Source organism: Heterocephalus glaber, unplaced genomic scaffold (assembly GCF_053883595.1).
Source record: "Heterocephalus glaber isolate CG9 unplaced genomic scaffold, H.glaber_assembly_v1.0 deba00001523, whole genome shotgun sequence".
Classification (NCBI taxonomy): Eukaryota; Metazoa; Chordata; class Mammalia; order Rodentia; family Bathyergidae; genus Heterocephalus; species Heterocephalus glaber.
In genome coordinates this window covers 21,543,725-21,559,162 of record NW_028258327.1, presented here as the reverse complement: position 1 = coordinate 21,559,162, position 15,438 = coordinate 21,543,725, and the positions used below count along the sequence as shown (strand labels likewise).

The 15,438-nt window shown below is 36.4% G+C and overlaps 1 non-coding gene across 1 annotated transcript; it reads left to right on the top strand.

The window, feature by feature from the left end:
• Positions 1–1,530: 1,530 nt before the first annotated feature.
• LOC147824994 (small nucleolar RNA SNORA40) lies at positions 1,531–1,660 on the top strand. The gene has a single exon (XR_015441612.1). It is a non-coding gene; the product is annotated as a small nucleolar RNA SNORA40 (small nucleolar RNA).
• The last annotated feature ends 13,778 nt before the right edge of the window (positions 1,661–15,438 follow it).

Below are 15,438 nucleotides of genomic sequence, written 5' to 3'. Positions count from 1 at the left end.
ACTTAACATATCTCAATCATTTTTATTTCCTTTACCCTCTGTTCCCTTCTCCCTCCCTCCATCTCTAGATCTCCTTCTCATTTGCAAAAGACTTATCTCCCTGTTTTCTACTGTCTACCTTTTATTTTGTTTTTTAATTATTGATACTTTGTGTTTCTCATATGAGAAACCATGTGATATTTAAGCTTGTGCATCTGTTTGTTTTGCCTAACATTATGATCTCAAGGTGCATCCATTTTTCTACAAATGCCTCAAATTTATTTTTCTTTATGGTAGAATAATAGTCCATTATGTATAAATATTACATTTTCTTTATCCATTCATCTGTTAATGGATATATAGGCTGCTTCCAAGATTTAGCTGTTGTGAGTTGTGGTGCTGTAAACATAGGTATGCATGTATCACTACAATATGATGTCTTTAACTCTTTCATGAAGATACTTCAAAGGGTAAAAGTTGGATCAAATGCAATTTCTATTTTGAGTTTTTTGAGGAATTTTCATACTCATTTCCATAGTATTTGTACCATCTTATATTGTCACCAACAAGAAAGGTGCCCTTTTCCCCTTGCAGCTTCTCCAGCTTAGTTATTGTTTGATTTTATTGATCATAACCATTCTGGAGTAAGATAGAATCTGAATGTTGTTTTAATTTGCATTTGTTTCCTTTGCATTTTAATTTGATATAATCCCATCTGTTGATTCTTGATGTTATTTCATGTGCATTTGGGGTTCTGTTTAGAAAGTCCTTTCCTGTGCCAATGTCTTCAAGCATTTTACCTATCTTTCAGCAGACTGTTTCTGTTTTAATATTTATGCCTTTGGTCCATTTAGAATTTGTTTTGGTACAGTGTAATAGATATGGGTCTAGACTCAATCTTCTGAATGTATATAAACAAGTTTCCAGTGCTGAGTTTTTTCTGGTTATGCTGCATTGAGGATTGTCTGTCCACTACTGGACAATCCTGCTGTGTTCTATCCTTGAGAAATTTCCAAAGTAAAGCCTTACAAATCTCTGGGTGCAATAAAAGTTGGTTATAAAAGCATCCTAACCTTTCTCTTTTTCTTCTCTTTTGAAAACTAAGGCACTTTTGCAATTTTCCTTTTTGAGACAATATTCTGTCTTTGTTGATCAATTTGAAGTAATTATGTTGGCTAGACATAGCCATGAAGGAGAAGAAAGTATCATATTGAAAAACCTTTGAACTGTGTTTTGATGATGAGAATTGATTTAAAGTAACTTCTCCCTTGCAACTGAAAAACTAATCACATGTTTCTAAGACAGTATTTGAATTTCTGGTAACCAGGTCCAGCCTTCCCTACTCTATTTATGTAGTAATACCTTTGTCTCCATTGTAGGACCAAGAATTCTCAAGGTTTTGAACAGGAAGTATATTAGCAGCTGAGTTGCTTATAGGAATTAAAAGTGTAATCTTTGATTTAATTTTGGCTCTCTAAAAATAGGCATTGGGTGCCAATGTTAGAAAGATTTCCTTGGATTATGAGAAATTGCAAGACTCTCTCTTAATGTGGCACTTGTGTGCATTTTTGTCTTAACTTGTGGACCAAGACTTTATGAACAGGTGCAAAAAATAAATCCTCTTTTGCAGCCCAGAGATCATTATTTAGTATGAGTTTTGATACATATAAGAAGGAATATTACTTCCAAGTGCAATGGTACAAGCCTGTGATCCTGGGAGTCTTAAGGCTGAGGCAATAGGAATAAAGCCTAGAGTAGTAGTGAGACTCTGCCTCAGAAAACAAAGCAAAAACAAAAAATTACAACCTAATACAGATTAAAGGGATGGAAGGTGTTAATAACTACTAAGTTTTGTTCTGAGACTAAAGTTAATCATAAAGTACAAGATATGAGCAGAATCTCAGTTCTATAGATTTTGTATTCCAATTTTATGTTGTGGCACATGAAGATAACTTTTTTCTTTTCTTAAAGGCTTCTGTCTTGAACATAGGGGTGGAATTGAAGATATGTCTTACTGTGTTTTGATCATGTTGTTTAAATGTAATAAGTAGTAACATCAGATTAAAATTTCCACAGGTTTAAAGAAAATACTACCTATCAATACCAATTGATAGATCTTGAGGTCTTACCCTCCCATGATTCCATGTATCATTGAGTCACTTGCTCTGGGTCACACAGCTATAATGCTGGGGTCAGCTCTCATTGTTCTCCAAACCCATGTTACTTGGTCCTAGTCAAATCCTGTTTTCCACTAGCTGGTATTGGTAAGGCTAGGTATGCTTCATTCCTAAGATAAGTTCTATTGTGATAGGAGCCAGATATAGCTGGAACCCTCACCACCTCTACCACCACTACCACCAACAAGAAAATGAGTAGTGATAAATTTGGGTAGAAAATAATGAAACATCTTAGTGTTTTTGAATGGGAACTTGAAAATTTCCAAGGGCTTCTAGGACAGGTTTTTTGGCTGCCTAATCTGCCAATTTTATTACATTAATCTGAAAAAGATTGAAACTAATTGGTAAATTTAGAGATCAGATCAGCAGTTATAGTGAGACAATGGAATGAAAACTTTGCAAGTTGATAAAAGCCTGGCTTCACAGGCTATATAAATTGGGAGAATATAAATTGGGTAACAAACCCACTGTCACCAGCAGTACCTTCAGAAAATATTCTCTTAATGACCCTCAGATTGCTTTTCCATTCTTCAGATACACAGACATGAAGAACAGGCCCTGAAGATCTGATTGAGCCAGTCTATCTTTTCTGCTCTTCACAGCACCAATGGTGAAGAATGCAGGGAAGATGCTGAGATGTTGAAAACAGACTCCAGGGGTTCTGGGAGGTAAGGAAGGGCTGCTTGCTGCTAAGAGAGGCAGGGACCTAAGTGTACCAGCTCTTCTTCAAAGGCATACAGGCCTGAAATTGGTATATCCAGACTTGTGCTGTCCACATGTGGCCACTGAAATGTGGCTGGTCTAAATTGAGATGTGAAGATTTGCATGGGGGCCCATCAGTTTAGGACAAAGAACAGAAAAACAATGGGCCCTCTGATATGGATTTGAGAACAACTCAGAAATGTGAATGCCAAGCCACATTATAGTAAAATAACTGTAATGTTGGTTGAAGAAGAAAGAAAGATGAAAAAAAAAAAAAAAGAAGAAGGAAAGAAAGAAGAAAGAAAGAAAATGAAAGAAATAAAAAGAAAGAAAAAAGAAGGAAAGAAAGAGAAGGAAAGCAAGAAAGGGGGAAGCAGAAGAGGGGAGGAGGGAAGTGAAGAGGCCATGGGCAAGTAGGGGGCAGGGGAGGAGAGAAAAGATCCATTGGGTCTGAATGCCAAATCTTTGTTTATAACTAGAAACTCCTCCTGGAATTGAGATATAGATAAATTAGTGGTCGGAATTTGGAAAGGGATATATGATAAAGACTCTGTGTTTTTAAGTCCTGAGAGCAGATAAGCAAACAAACAACTGTGACAATGAAACGGACCAACATCAATACAGCCCAAAACCACAATGGAGTCATGGGCTTTTTTCATTCTCTATGTGAAGAAAGGGACATATTCCTGAATTATGCCCCTTCCTGGGATGATAGAATTCTTATTAGATTTGTATTTTTAGTTTAAAAAATAGTTAACAGAAAAAAGACATTAAAATTATAGATGGTTAGAAATGAAAAGGATTTTATATTATGGAGGAAAAAGGTAACTTCATTTCCCTCCAATATGTTCCAATACAATTTAAAATATCAAGTAAGCCTTTTCTTCATATTATTTTGGTTTTCAGACAAATATCATTTTAACTCAAGCCTTCAGAGATGCTCTCAACACAAAATAACATTACTACTATTTAGCGATGCAAATGTGTTTTGACATTAGTGGAAGCAGTTTCTGTGTGTTGATAAACTGCAACTTAATTAGCAAGCTGCTGTAACTAAGTCACATTTAATGAAAAATAATGCTGATGCATATTTACACAGTTCCACCTTGCACAACAGATAAAATTGCACTGTAATAAGTTCTCTCATGAAAGTACTGTAGCTATGTGCAATATAAAGGCAACATTACAGAAAAATAAAAATATGAAAATATCTGACTGGGCATTTAAAGATATGAATTGAAATAGCACTGAATTTTGAACCTTTGAACTTCAGCACTTCAAATACATTATATATGCTGGTTGTCTCATTCCTGTGTCTGCGTAAAATCTGTTCATCCCTGAGATGTGAACTCCTTCTCCAGGTAATCTCTCTTCTTTCTCCTTCTGAATGCTGTAGTCCCTTTCTCTTCTGTCTTACAAGGTTTGAATTTTCCTGCTTTCTATGCATTATAGAGTGTGTTTTATTTATTTACCCAGATAAGTTTCTTAAGAGTCATGATATTGCTTTTACCTCTGTGTGTCTTACAACAAAAATTTAGAGAAGTTAATTTAATAAATGCATGCCTCCTTATTCCATTCTACTATTTTATATTCTTCAAAAAATTATCAACAGCTGAAATTATTTAATTTTGCTGTGTTTTTTACTCATTTATTATCTCTCACTCTCAATTCAAATGAAGCTCCACAGGGAGCAGAGAACTTACTTTGTCTTGTTCACCTTGGTATTCCTAGAATTTAGCATCATAGCTGACATTTAGTAGGAGCTGAATAAATGTTGCTGACTGATTAAATAAGTAATTGTATGTAGGAATGCCTGTTATCTAAATAATGCAGAGGTATCCAAATAAGGCAAAGGGATGTCAGAGATTCAATTATTTTTATTGACTTATGGATATATTTCAAACCTCAACCTCCATTAACAAGATTCCATAATAATTCTAAGAGCTTTCTTTTTTTCCATTGTTTCTATTTTACAAACACCACTTGTCAGATAAGTTGAGATACAATGAAAGAAAACAACTCACACATAGTTATAAACTATTAGAGATGAGATCAGAATTTACAGCTCCTGATTTAAATCCATGAATCTTTTTCTCTGCCTTTATCTTTAGTAGGTTTACTGTGAAGTGAGGACACTTAGGCTTCATAGTGTGGGTTCCTTCTAACGCCCTGGAACTAATTTTACTTTTTTTTACTTGTAATTATTTTTCTTGAGGAGGACTTGTCCAGCCTCAATTATATAAACTTCATGCCTCACATAATCTAGATCCATCTTTGCCTCTTCTTCCAAATTCTAACTTGGTTACAATTCTGCACAGTTAATCAGTATCACATGTTCTTTAAAATCTGGATTCTGCCAGTTTCTGCTTTCCTTGAGGTCTCTGGTCTTCCTTCTATGTGCCAATACTCCACCAAAGCTTTTCCCCATGACTCAGAAATTCTAAATAGTTCTATGGATTTGTATTCAGACTACAAGTTCTAGGTAAAAATTTGTGATTTCATAGTTTTCCCTTGGCTTCAGTGATGAGGATATTCTGAAATTTCCATTGTTTAGGGAATAGCCAAAGTTTAGACTTATGCAGGTTTTTATTTAGTCTAAAAGGAAGTTTATTTTTCTCCATCACAAACCAGATCCCCATGTATAGAGTATATCATGTCTCTTCATACCTGAACAAACCTGAATCATAGTTAGAAATATGAAATTCCATTACTGAATTGACCATGATTGTGTGGACTTGTGTGCTCTGATTGCAGGAATTTGGGGGCATATGAAACTTATGTTGTTTTATCTTTTATTTCCCACCTCCAAACTCTTGGGTCTGTGTACTTCAGTTTTCAAATTTGTTTTAAAAATAATTTCCCAAATTATGAGAAGCAGAAAGTATTTTGAAAGTATATGTGAAACTATTTTTAACAATTTCTGTAAATATCCTCCTGAATTTTATAATTTATTGTTCTTTAGATGCTGAAAAATTCAGTAAGAAAAAGTACCTTCCCCCCCCCCCAAACTTGTGTTTTTCAGCTTCTAAAAATAATGCACAGGAGAGCAATGTCTACAAATATGAATAAAAACACAATAATAAATGAGTTGGAGCTCAAATAAAACATTGCAGGCTAGTTCTTGCATCCCCTCTGCCAGTGTTGGCAGGGACTGCCTGTTGTTGGTTTAGCCTGTGGGAAAGCTCCAGGAAAAGAAGGAAAGCTGCTGTGGAGCTTGTAGTTCTTTTCTGCCCTTGAGGTTGTTGGGCCAGTCCTGGGGATAGAATAGATATATAGCAAATGCCTGATGAATTTTTTTGCTAGGGCTAAAACTCTAGAGGGGTAGCACTGAAGAACAAAGAATACTGACAGCACTCATTTATGGAGCATCTACTATGTACTCAAATGTGTGCAGTGCTCCCCATGAGCTACCTGGAAGACTGCTGGTATTTCTATTGCATCTCTCTAACATTACTGCTTTGTTATAGTTGTTTACAGGCCATGGCCAGTATTTTCATCTTGCTTTATATTGCCAATGCTTTGACAACCTCACTGTGTCTCTGAGCCACAGCCTATTGCCAGCTTCCATTTTAGAGGAAAGGCCTCGGCAAGTGTGAGGGAGGGGTAGACATCTTACTCCAAAGTATGGTGAAGTGGAGTTCATATGATCACACACTTCCTGAACAGAAGAATGCTGTCAATTTTCCTGAAAAAAATATTATTCATTCTCTGAGAATTCACTTGTGTATCTTGTAGTCTTAGACTTCTTGCTTATCCCTCAGTTGTAATACTCTATGATTTTTAATTAATAACTATATGGGCTTATTTAATTTAATAATCAGAAAACCTTTTGATTTCCAGTTGAAAAACCAGAATAGTGAATCTCAGTGCTCCTAGAGGGGCATATTAGATACAAATTTTAAAAAGGAGTATTCAATATGTAATATAATTTTATCACCAGATAAAGATAAAAATAATCATTAAAATATTGACTACTCAAAAATGAATAAAATAGTAAAAGTCCCCCACAATTATGATGGGGTACAGGATGGAGCAAGAAGCTCCAGTTTGCACCAATTTCTTTGGGAGAAAATCAACAATGATGGTGACAACAATAGCAACAACAACCACAAATCAGTGACTTTGCTACATCAAAAGAGGCATACCATAAATTCTTGCTCCAGTCTCTGAAGCTGAATTTTATCGTATCTACTTGCAGATCTTATCCAAGGTCAAACAGATTGTAAGCATCAGAGCCAGCACTGCCTAATTCACAGGCCATGCTATTTTGACCTTAGTACTTGTGCCAAACAGAAGATCTGAAATAAAGTGATCAATACAGTTACAGTTGACTACGGGCAACTTCTGGTGCAAGGGGCTAGGTGCTAAGCATGTGGGCTAATAGCTTTGGTCTTGCAGTTGGAGCATGAGGTAGGCTTGGGACACAATTAAGATTCTGCAAGCTAAAGATATCTTTTGGTATTTCAAGAGCTGTGGAAGGCTGATCCTGGTGTTTAGGAGACACTTGCTACTTTGGCTGATACAATAATAGTTTGGACACCTCTGAAGGAAGTGTCAGCCAGTGTCATGTCACATGCCATCTACAGGGAAGAATAGATGAGAAATAGCCACACTTGTCAGAGTTATTTGTAGTTTTTTTAATGCTCAGGCAAAATCAGGCCATTGTGATTGTTGTCACATAACAAAATTCATAGCAATGGCAAGCTGTAAAATGATGTCGTGGCCTGCCTTGGAAAGATAAAATGATATTCATAGAACTTTTTCTCTGCCTCCACCAAGAGATTACACTTATCAGAGCTCTGCTGAGATTATATTTATTTTAAGATGTGATATGGGTAATTTTTCTCCTTACTAAAAGATTTCTTTTGTTATTGCTTTGTAGATGAGCAAAACCTACTAAAAACAATGATAAGATGATTTGGTTATGGTAAAAATCTTTACTTTTTCAGCAGGAGAAGCTTTAGGACTTAATAGCTTTCTTTTTATAGGTTTCTTTTTATAGGTTATAGGAGCATGTAGATGATAGAATGAAAAAATATTAGAAGTAGGAAGGGAATTAGAGAGTAACTTTAAAAAATTCATTCAACAAATATTTAAGTGGGCTATTCCAATGGAAAGAAAATAGACAAAATTCTCTTTCAATTTTGCTTTCATTTTACAGCTGAAAGGGTGAGTTCCAGCAGAAGGGTCACAAGTTTAAAGTTGAAGAGCTAATTAGGAGATGTTAAGGTCAATGGTGATTGTCAACTTGACTGGATTAAGATATATCTAGCAGATTAGTAAAGCACTTCTGGGTATATCTATGAAAGTGTCCAGGGATTATTGGTGTGTGGCGAGCAAATTTAGGAATGCAGACCACATGGAAGAAAGTCAGATGTCAATCTGCATTTAAAAAAATCTTATTTCTGCTTCAGCATGTGTGTGTTTTGCTACTACCATTGACTGTGGACATCAGATTCCAACTTCTTCAGTTTTTCCATGTGAACTCATACCAACAACTCTCCAGGGACCTTCCAGACCTTTAGTCTTGAACACTGCATCTTTAATCTCTCCTGTTCTGTGGTTTCCAGCTTTTTAGACTGAGAAGCTACTGGAGTTTTTGGTTTTCTAGTGTGAAGACAGCCATTGTGGACTATCTTGCGTCTGATTCTGTAAGTCTATCTAATAAATCTCCTTGCATAATTTTATATACAAATAAAATGTGATTCTAGGAAAGGTTGTGTTTCTTCACAAGAACTTTTCTCAGGTTTCTGTCTTCCAGGAATCCACATAATCTCTAGGCCAGGATAATGGCATCCCTGCTTTTGCTCCTTCAGATATGAGGACAGTCATGACTTCCTGTTGACTGATTCCTGTAAGTCTCGCCTTAGCCCTGCCTGCATCTATATAGAACCATTTGGTTAACTATTTGGCAACTACCCTAAACTTTAAGTCAGAGGTACTAGTCTTGTACAAGTTAATTTCTTCCTTTTGTCTTGCACATGTTAACTAAGTGAAAAATCAAAAGAAGCAATAGGAAGAACTTATAGTCAGTTATTAACTGTATATATTTAACAACCTACAGCATATACTGCTAGTTATCCAGGCCTATTTATTTTCTTTTTCTTTGAGAATATTATCCTCACATTTTAGCTAGGTATATATTCCTACTGGACACACATTCCTAGCCCAGTGTTTGCAACATGGATAAATTATGCCCAATAAGATGTGAGTAGACAGCTTCTAGGCCATGTCTCTCTTTTTTAATGGTTTATATTAAGCTATTTATAAAAAAATACTTTAACAAACTTATTTTCTACTTTCTATGGGGTCAGTCACCCCAGGGAAAGCAAACAGATTTTGAATGAAGAGAAATAGAAATACCAGAAATTCACTTGCCCCTTAGACTCGTGACCAAAATCCCAGTTAGAATGGGAATGAGGTTAAAGGGGAGGGAAGGAGATAGTTCCAATTTGGGTTTTTGTTTTAAGGTATTTTTTAAAGCTTTAAAAAATATTCCACCTAATAAAGGGCTTCTGCTTTAAAATACCCAAGCAATAAGCATCAAGTGTGTTGTCCCCTGTGGCCATCTCCCATTCCTGATCTCCTCCTCTCTCTTCTATAAGGCTGTCCTCCAACATTTTGGTGCTACTGATACCCTTCCTCTAGGCTTCGGCTTGGCTAACCTTTCCAGGACTCCTCACCTCTCACGTGTTGATATCCACCCCTACTAGCATATCCCCAATCACATTTGTACTTCCTGACTCTGAAAGTTTGATTATAGAACTGCTTGGATCTGCCACTTCTCAGAATATTAGAAACTTCGTTTTCATCCTCTGAACTTGAGTTTGGTCTTTGCATTCTGCTATCCACAGAGTTGGCCCCAGGGCTGACCACATCAGCAGCAGTCTTAGGATCTTTTGCTTTCTCTGGTTTTTCTTTCAGACTTTGAATAGTCCTCCTAGGCTGAAGTTCGACAGGCAGTTTCTCTTCCTCTGTTTAGAATCTGAGTGGGAAGATGAGCTTTTCCTTCTGCTCAAATAGAGGAAGAAGCCAGCACTAGATCTGCCTTTCATGTTTGTGATGACTGCTCTCCTTGGCCTTCAGTCTTGCTGCTCACATTTGCTTCAGGAACAGAATGTGTATCTTCACTCCTAGATTCTGAAAACTCATCTACTGCTGTGACCAAACCACATTCTTTAGACAGATCCAGATTTTCCAAGGGCAGATCCAATTCTCCTTTCTCTTCAGAGGGCAAGACTATATTCTGCCTCATTACAGGATTTCTATATACAGGATTTCAGGGATTTCTATAAATCCCTGAAAAGGATACCCATACCAAACATGAGGAAAAAAAGGGGGTGTAATGGGAACTGGTACGCCATGTCTCTTAAGGGACTTCAATGGCACTTCCCTGGACTCTTTCTTTTACTTTCTGCTAAAAGTTGATCTACTTGGGGGCAAAGCTCTTGAAAATAGACATGAGAGCAGCATATTGAAGATTACTGGTCACCTCAAGGTAGTAAATTTATTTTATTTAAAGTGCAGTATTTTGGGATTTTCTTTAGTTGATTTCACCATAAAGGATGGTATTATGAGAAAAACAAAAGATTTGAAATTAAAGGACCAGGTTAAAAATCATGATTCTGCTACTCAGTAACTGTGTAAACTTGGGGAAATAACATTTGACTCACTTTCTAATTAGCGAAATAGATATCTTTTTACAAACATCTATCATCCTAGACTGAGTTGTAAAGATAAGTCTTAATCTTTGCTTTCAAAGGGCTCATGCAATAAAGGATTTAATCAGATGTGTATACTATTTGTTCAGTAAAAGTTTGATCAGTTATAAAAAGTAATTTTCTTTATATAATTGTTGCCATAATTCTGGTGTTTCATCACATTGGTTTCTTCTAATTATTTGACAAGTTTTAATGACAAAAATGCTGATAGAGAAGATGTGCTATAAAAAAATAGAATTGTTACTTAAATTTTGGACTTTTTGTAACTCCATTTCTTCAGAATACCCTTAATCCTGGTAATAAGCCAAATATGTCTTTAGTGATAAATTGTTGTTTAATCAGAAATTATATAGACTTAGACTATAACATTCTTCTCTCTTGAGGGCCCACATTCTATTTTTTTGAGTGTGTACTTTATGCTTACTAAATCTCTGCTTGGCTCTCAAAAATTATATACACTTCAATCATTTTGATTCCTCAATAGGTCTTCTTATAGTGGTCTATGTATTTTTTACACAGAAATAAAAATAACTAGAAGCAGAAAGGACAGAGTCACAGCACCAGATTGTCATAGATAATAGTTGAATCAGAAGAAATATAAAAGCCAAAGGCAAATGGCTCTACATTCTCTGGTAGCTTCTAGATGCACATCCATATCACATATGGCACATAACAGTAACTGACACTCATAGCAAGTGCTCAAATTACCAATAAAAGATGAAGAGGAGTGCTTCCTTTTTAAAAAATATTTTAATACATTAGTACGTGTGTGCAGTACATAATGCTTACATTTCCTGTGGAAAGTTGGCACATGTATATATCTTAATTCCTTTTTTCCTTCTCTCCCTCCCCCTTCCCTTGATCCCTTTTCTTTTTTTGGTACATGTTTGCAGTACATAATGTTATTTTAAAAAGTGTTTCTAGGGCCAGGGATTTAGCTCAGTGATTCTGCCGCCTGCCTGGCAAGCACAAGATCTTGAGTTTGACCCCCAGTACCGAAAAAAAAGTGTTTCTAACAAGAATAATTCAAATAGTATCTTGCCTATGGAGGGAGGCTCATTCACCTAGACATTTAGCTTTGGTGCAGTGCCACTCTTGGGTTAGTGAGGCATTGCTGTTATCCATATCAATTTAGGTTTGCCTTGAGAAAAGTCACAATTATCTGACTTATTGTCTTAGTTATTTTTCTCACTGCTGAGACAAAATACTCAACAGTCAAAGTTAAAGGAGGAAAGGTTTATTGTAGCTCACAGTTTGTAGAAATTTCAGTTCATAGTTAGCTGTCTCCAAGATGGGAGGCATGGCAGAGGATAAACAATTCATGGCAGGCAGAAGGCAGCAAAGCAGTGAAATAGCAAGCAAACACAGCAGCCCCTTTCTGTCCCTTATATTCTATCCAGGCTACCTGCCCTTAGGGAAGGTAGCACTCACACCCAGGGTGGGGCATCCTTAATCCTATCCAGAACTATGTCAAACCAATCAGTGGAAAAATTTTGTAATTGCACACCCTTGATCTCAGCATCACACAGTTAATTCCAGCATCACACCCTCTAGATCCAGCCACCTCTGAAAGCCCCACCTATGATTGCATGAGGCTTTTGGGGAGGGGGCATGTGTCCAAAAACCATAATGCTTATGTTTCCTCAAAAGGGCCTTGTGATATATGTTTTTATCCTTTTTTTCTTCTTTAGTCTTACACCATTCTTTAAAAAAGGAAACTGTAAAAAAAAAAGGAAACTGTTCCTTTTAACTTTACACACACCTCACACCCCAATTCAAAACACTTCATTTAATTGTCTTCGTCATAGACATTTCCAAGATGAGATTTTGTTTTTCATTCCCACAGTTTCTGGTTATCAGAAAATCCATGCTTTTCTTTATTGAAAGAGTTTGGTCCAGCTGATGTTGGCGTATCCCTTCCAGTATTTGTCATCCTCATCTCTGCTTCTGGAGACTATCTTTGCTTCATCTTCATTAAAAGCTGCTTGTACTGAAAGGTTTTTGGAGTGAGTTGGAACAATTTATTTAGGCTTATTTGATCCAAGTTTGATGGATATAGCTGATGCTTCCTTTGTTATCTGACTACCTATGGCAAATCCAAACTTGGAGATCTTTGTAGGCTTTGGTGGGAGGTCCGCAGCTTCTTCTTCAGCTGATTGATTCTCAGTGCTATGGCTGGAACTTTCTCCTCCATTACTCCAGTGGCTCCAGCTCACTTTGGCTTCTCAGGCTTCTCCTCTTCCACCTTTCCATCCACCATTTTCCTGGATGCCTTCTCTTCCTGTTTTGTTAAGCGCTTCCTAAATGACCATCCACAGAGTTGGATGAGGAAGAGTGCAGAAGGTATGTCTTCACACTGGAATCTGAAGGATTTAGTTGAAGGTCTGGAGCTCATCCCATGCAATTCCATATGAGGAGGCTGATGGGTCTGTGAGGGAAGGCTGAAGAGTCTATGATGGAAGAAAAGTTGAAGAATTGGCACTGAAAGCTAGAGTCTGCACTGCAAGACAGGAGATGATGTCCATGGTGAAGACAGGATCTCCTCCAAAGGAACAGGAGCCTATCCTTTTATGATTCAGAAGTATTAGTCAACATCATAGGCATTGTCTGAGAAATTATTCAGATGCTGAGGAGTCTTGGGTCCCTTTGCTGCATAGTTTTGCAAACTTTTTCCAAGTAGTTTTTAGATTTGACAAGAAGAGGCATTAGACACCTTGCCCTTTTATTATGAGATCCTTGAACTCAAACTAGTACTGACATGCCATTTCTGTTGCATTTCTTTGGGGGCTTTCATTATCCTTGGTATTGCTGAGAACCTAAATAAACCCACAAGCCCTACGTTTTACACTTGGAGAAATTAGATAATTACTTTCACAGTTCTAGTAATTCATATTCATGAGCAAAAGCACATAGCTTGGGGAAATTAGATAATGTGAAAATAAATAGAAGATTTAAAATTTAATGATGAGTGATGAAGATATTTGAGAAGAAACACGTTCCAGAGGCAGACAGATGCATTTGTTCAGAGGATACATAATAATTTAAAGCATATTCTCAAATCAACTGCTAAATAAAGACAATCAAATTCTAAGGACATGTTGCTTAGGTTGTTGAAGTTCAAGGTTCTCAGGTGGAAAAATAAATAAAAAGAGGTTAGGTTCTCTCAGTTTCTTCCTAAAAGCTTTAAGCCTTAAAAGAAACAAAATCTGAGATCCACTCTGATTTGTGAATTTATTATTCTATAATCAAAAGCCTTTTATTGGAAATTTAGACTTGTATTATATAATTATTGTATTATATAATGATATATAATGATATATATAATGATCTGTACTTATGTATTATATAATTATATATAATGGTAATGATATGTATATATAATGATATGTAACAATGTATGGAACAATTAGTTAAGGAAGTTATTTCAATACATGTATAGTTACCCATGCTTTAATCCATAAATACTGTTTTTTTCCCTGTTGTACTTATTACTTGTCTTTTTCGTTTGTGTGTGTGTGTGCAAATTGTTGTGAGTGTACATAGACAAATTGTTATCTACAATTTGCATCCCTCCATTTCAATTCTTTGTGGCTACTCTTATCTCTCTCCTAAAACTTAAAATTTATTAAAGGTAGAAACTGTGTATTAGTCATTTTTTATCCGACAAACCTAACACATTAGGGGTTCTCAAGATCAGCTCTATAGACAAGGACTGAACCATAGCAAAATCTATTCCAGTTTTTAGCTAAATGAAAAAATAAAGAAAAAAAAGTTTCCCTTAAATCTGACAATACAGAATTTAAAAGACTGGGTTTTTTGAGACCAATTTTTTAGTTATCTTCTTTGTTGTCAAAATACCTTTGATTTTAAAATAGAAGTGACATTGAGATTAAATGCTTGTTGCTTTTAAATATTAGTCTTAGAAAAATAAAGATGTGGAAATTTCTATTTATTTCTCACCATTAGAAAAAATCATTGGATTTATATCTAATATATTCAAGATATATGTATATAGAATATATCTAATATATTCAACATAGTCTAGGATGGTGTTTCATGTTGTTGGATCTCAATGGCTGTCAGTAGATGCTCAAATTTATTGGTGTTTACTTGGTAGTCATTTTGCTTCTCTTGATGTCCTCACTAGAGGTCTGGAATGAGAAATAAAGGAAATGAGGCAAAAAAAAAGACTATGTAAAAAGTTCAATAGCTTTTATACCAGTGGGGCACCAGAGAGAGAGGTCCCAGGTGGCCAGGATACCTGCTCAATCCAGCCTGCACCAAGAACACCAGTGGGGAACAGCCAGAAAGCGAGGACCCCTTGCCACTGGCCATGCCCATGGCGGTGATCCACTTAGCTTTGCGGGTGCCTGCAGGACACCCTGCCCCCCACTCCTCTGGCCTCTTGGCTGTACCGCTACCTGGTTCCACACTACAAAGATACAGGGGACACCAGACCACCATACTGAGTAAGTTGGCGGGATCATCACCTCGCATCGGAACCTGGACTATCTTCATGGGAAAGGCAGCTGGAACCTGCAGTACAACCTTCCAGGGTTCAAACCTACAGAAGGACAGGGAGCTCTTTGGGACTTCCCACCAGAAATCTGCCTGAATCCCACAGGTCTGTGACTGGCTTGCTGAGACTCACTGACTTATATCTGCACACTATTGCCCACGTTGTCTATTGTGACAGCAGAGACATACCCTGAAGGAGGCCCTTCATTTTCATTTTTATTTCTAAAATAATTATTATTGGGGTTTTTTTGCTCTTATTTTTAATTTTTTTCTACTCTTTTCAAATTTTTATTTTTCTCTTCTTTTTTTCCTTTTGTTTCTCTTTCCTTTCTCTCTCACAC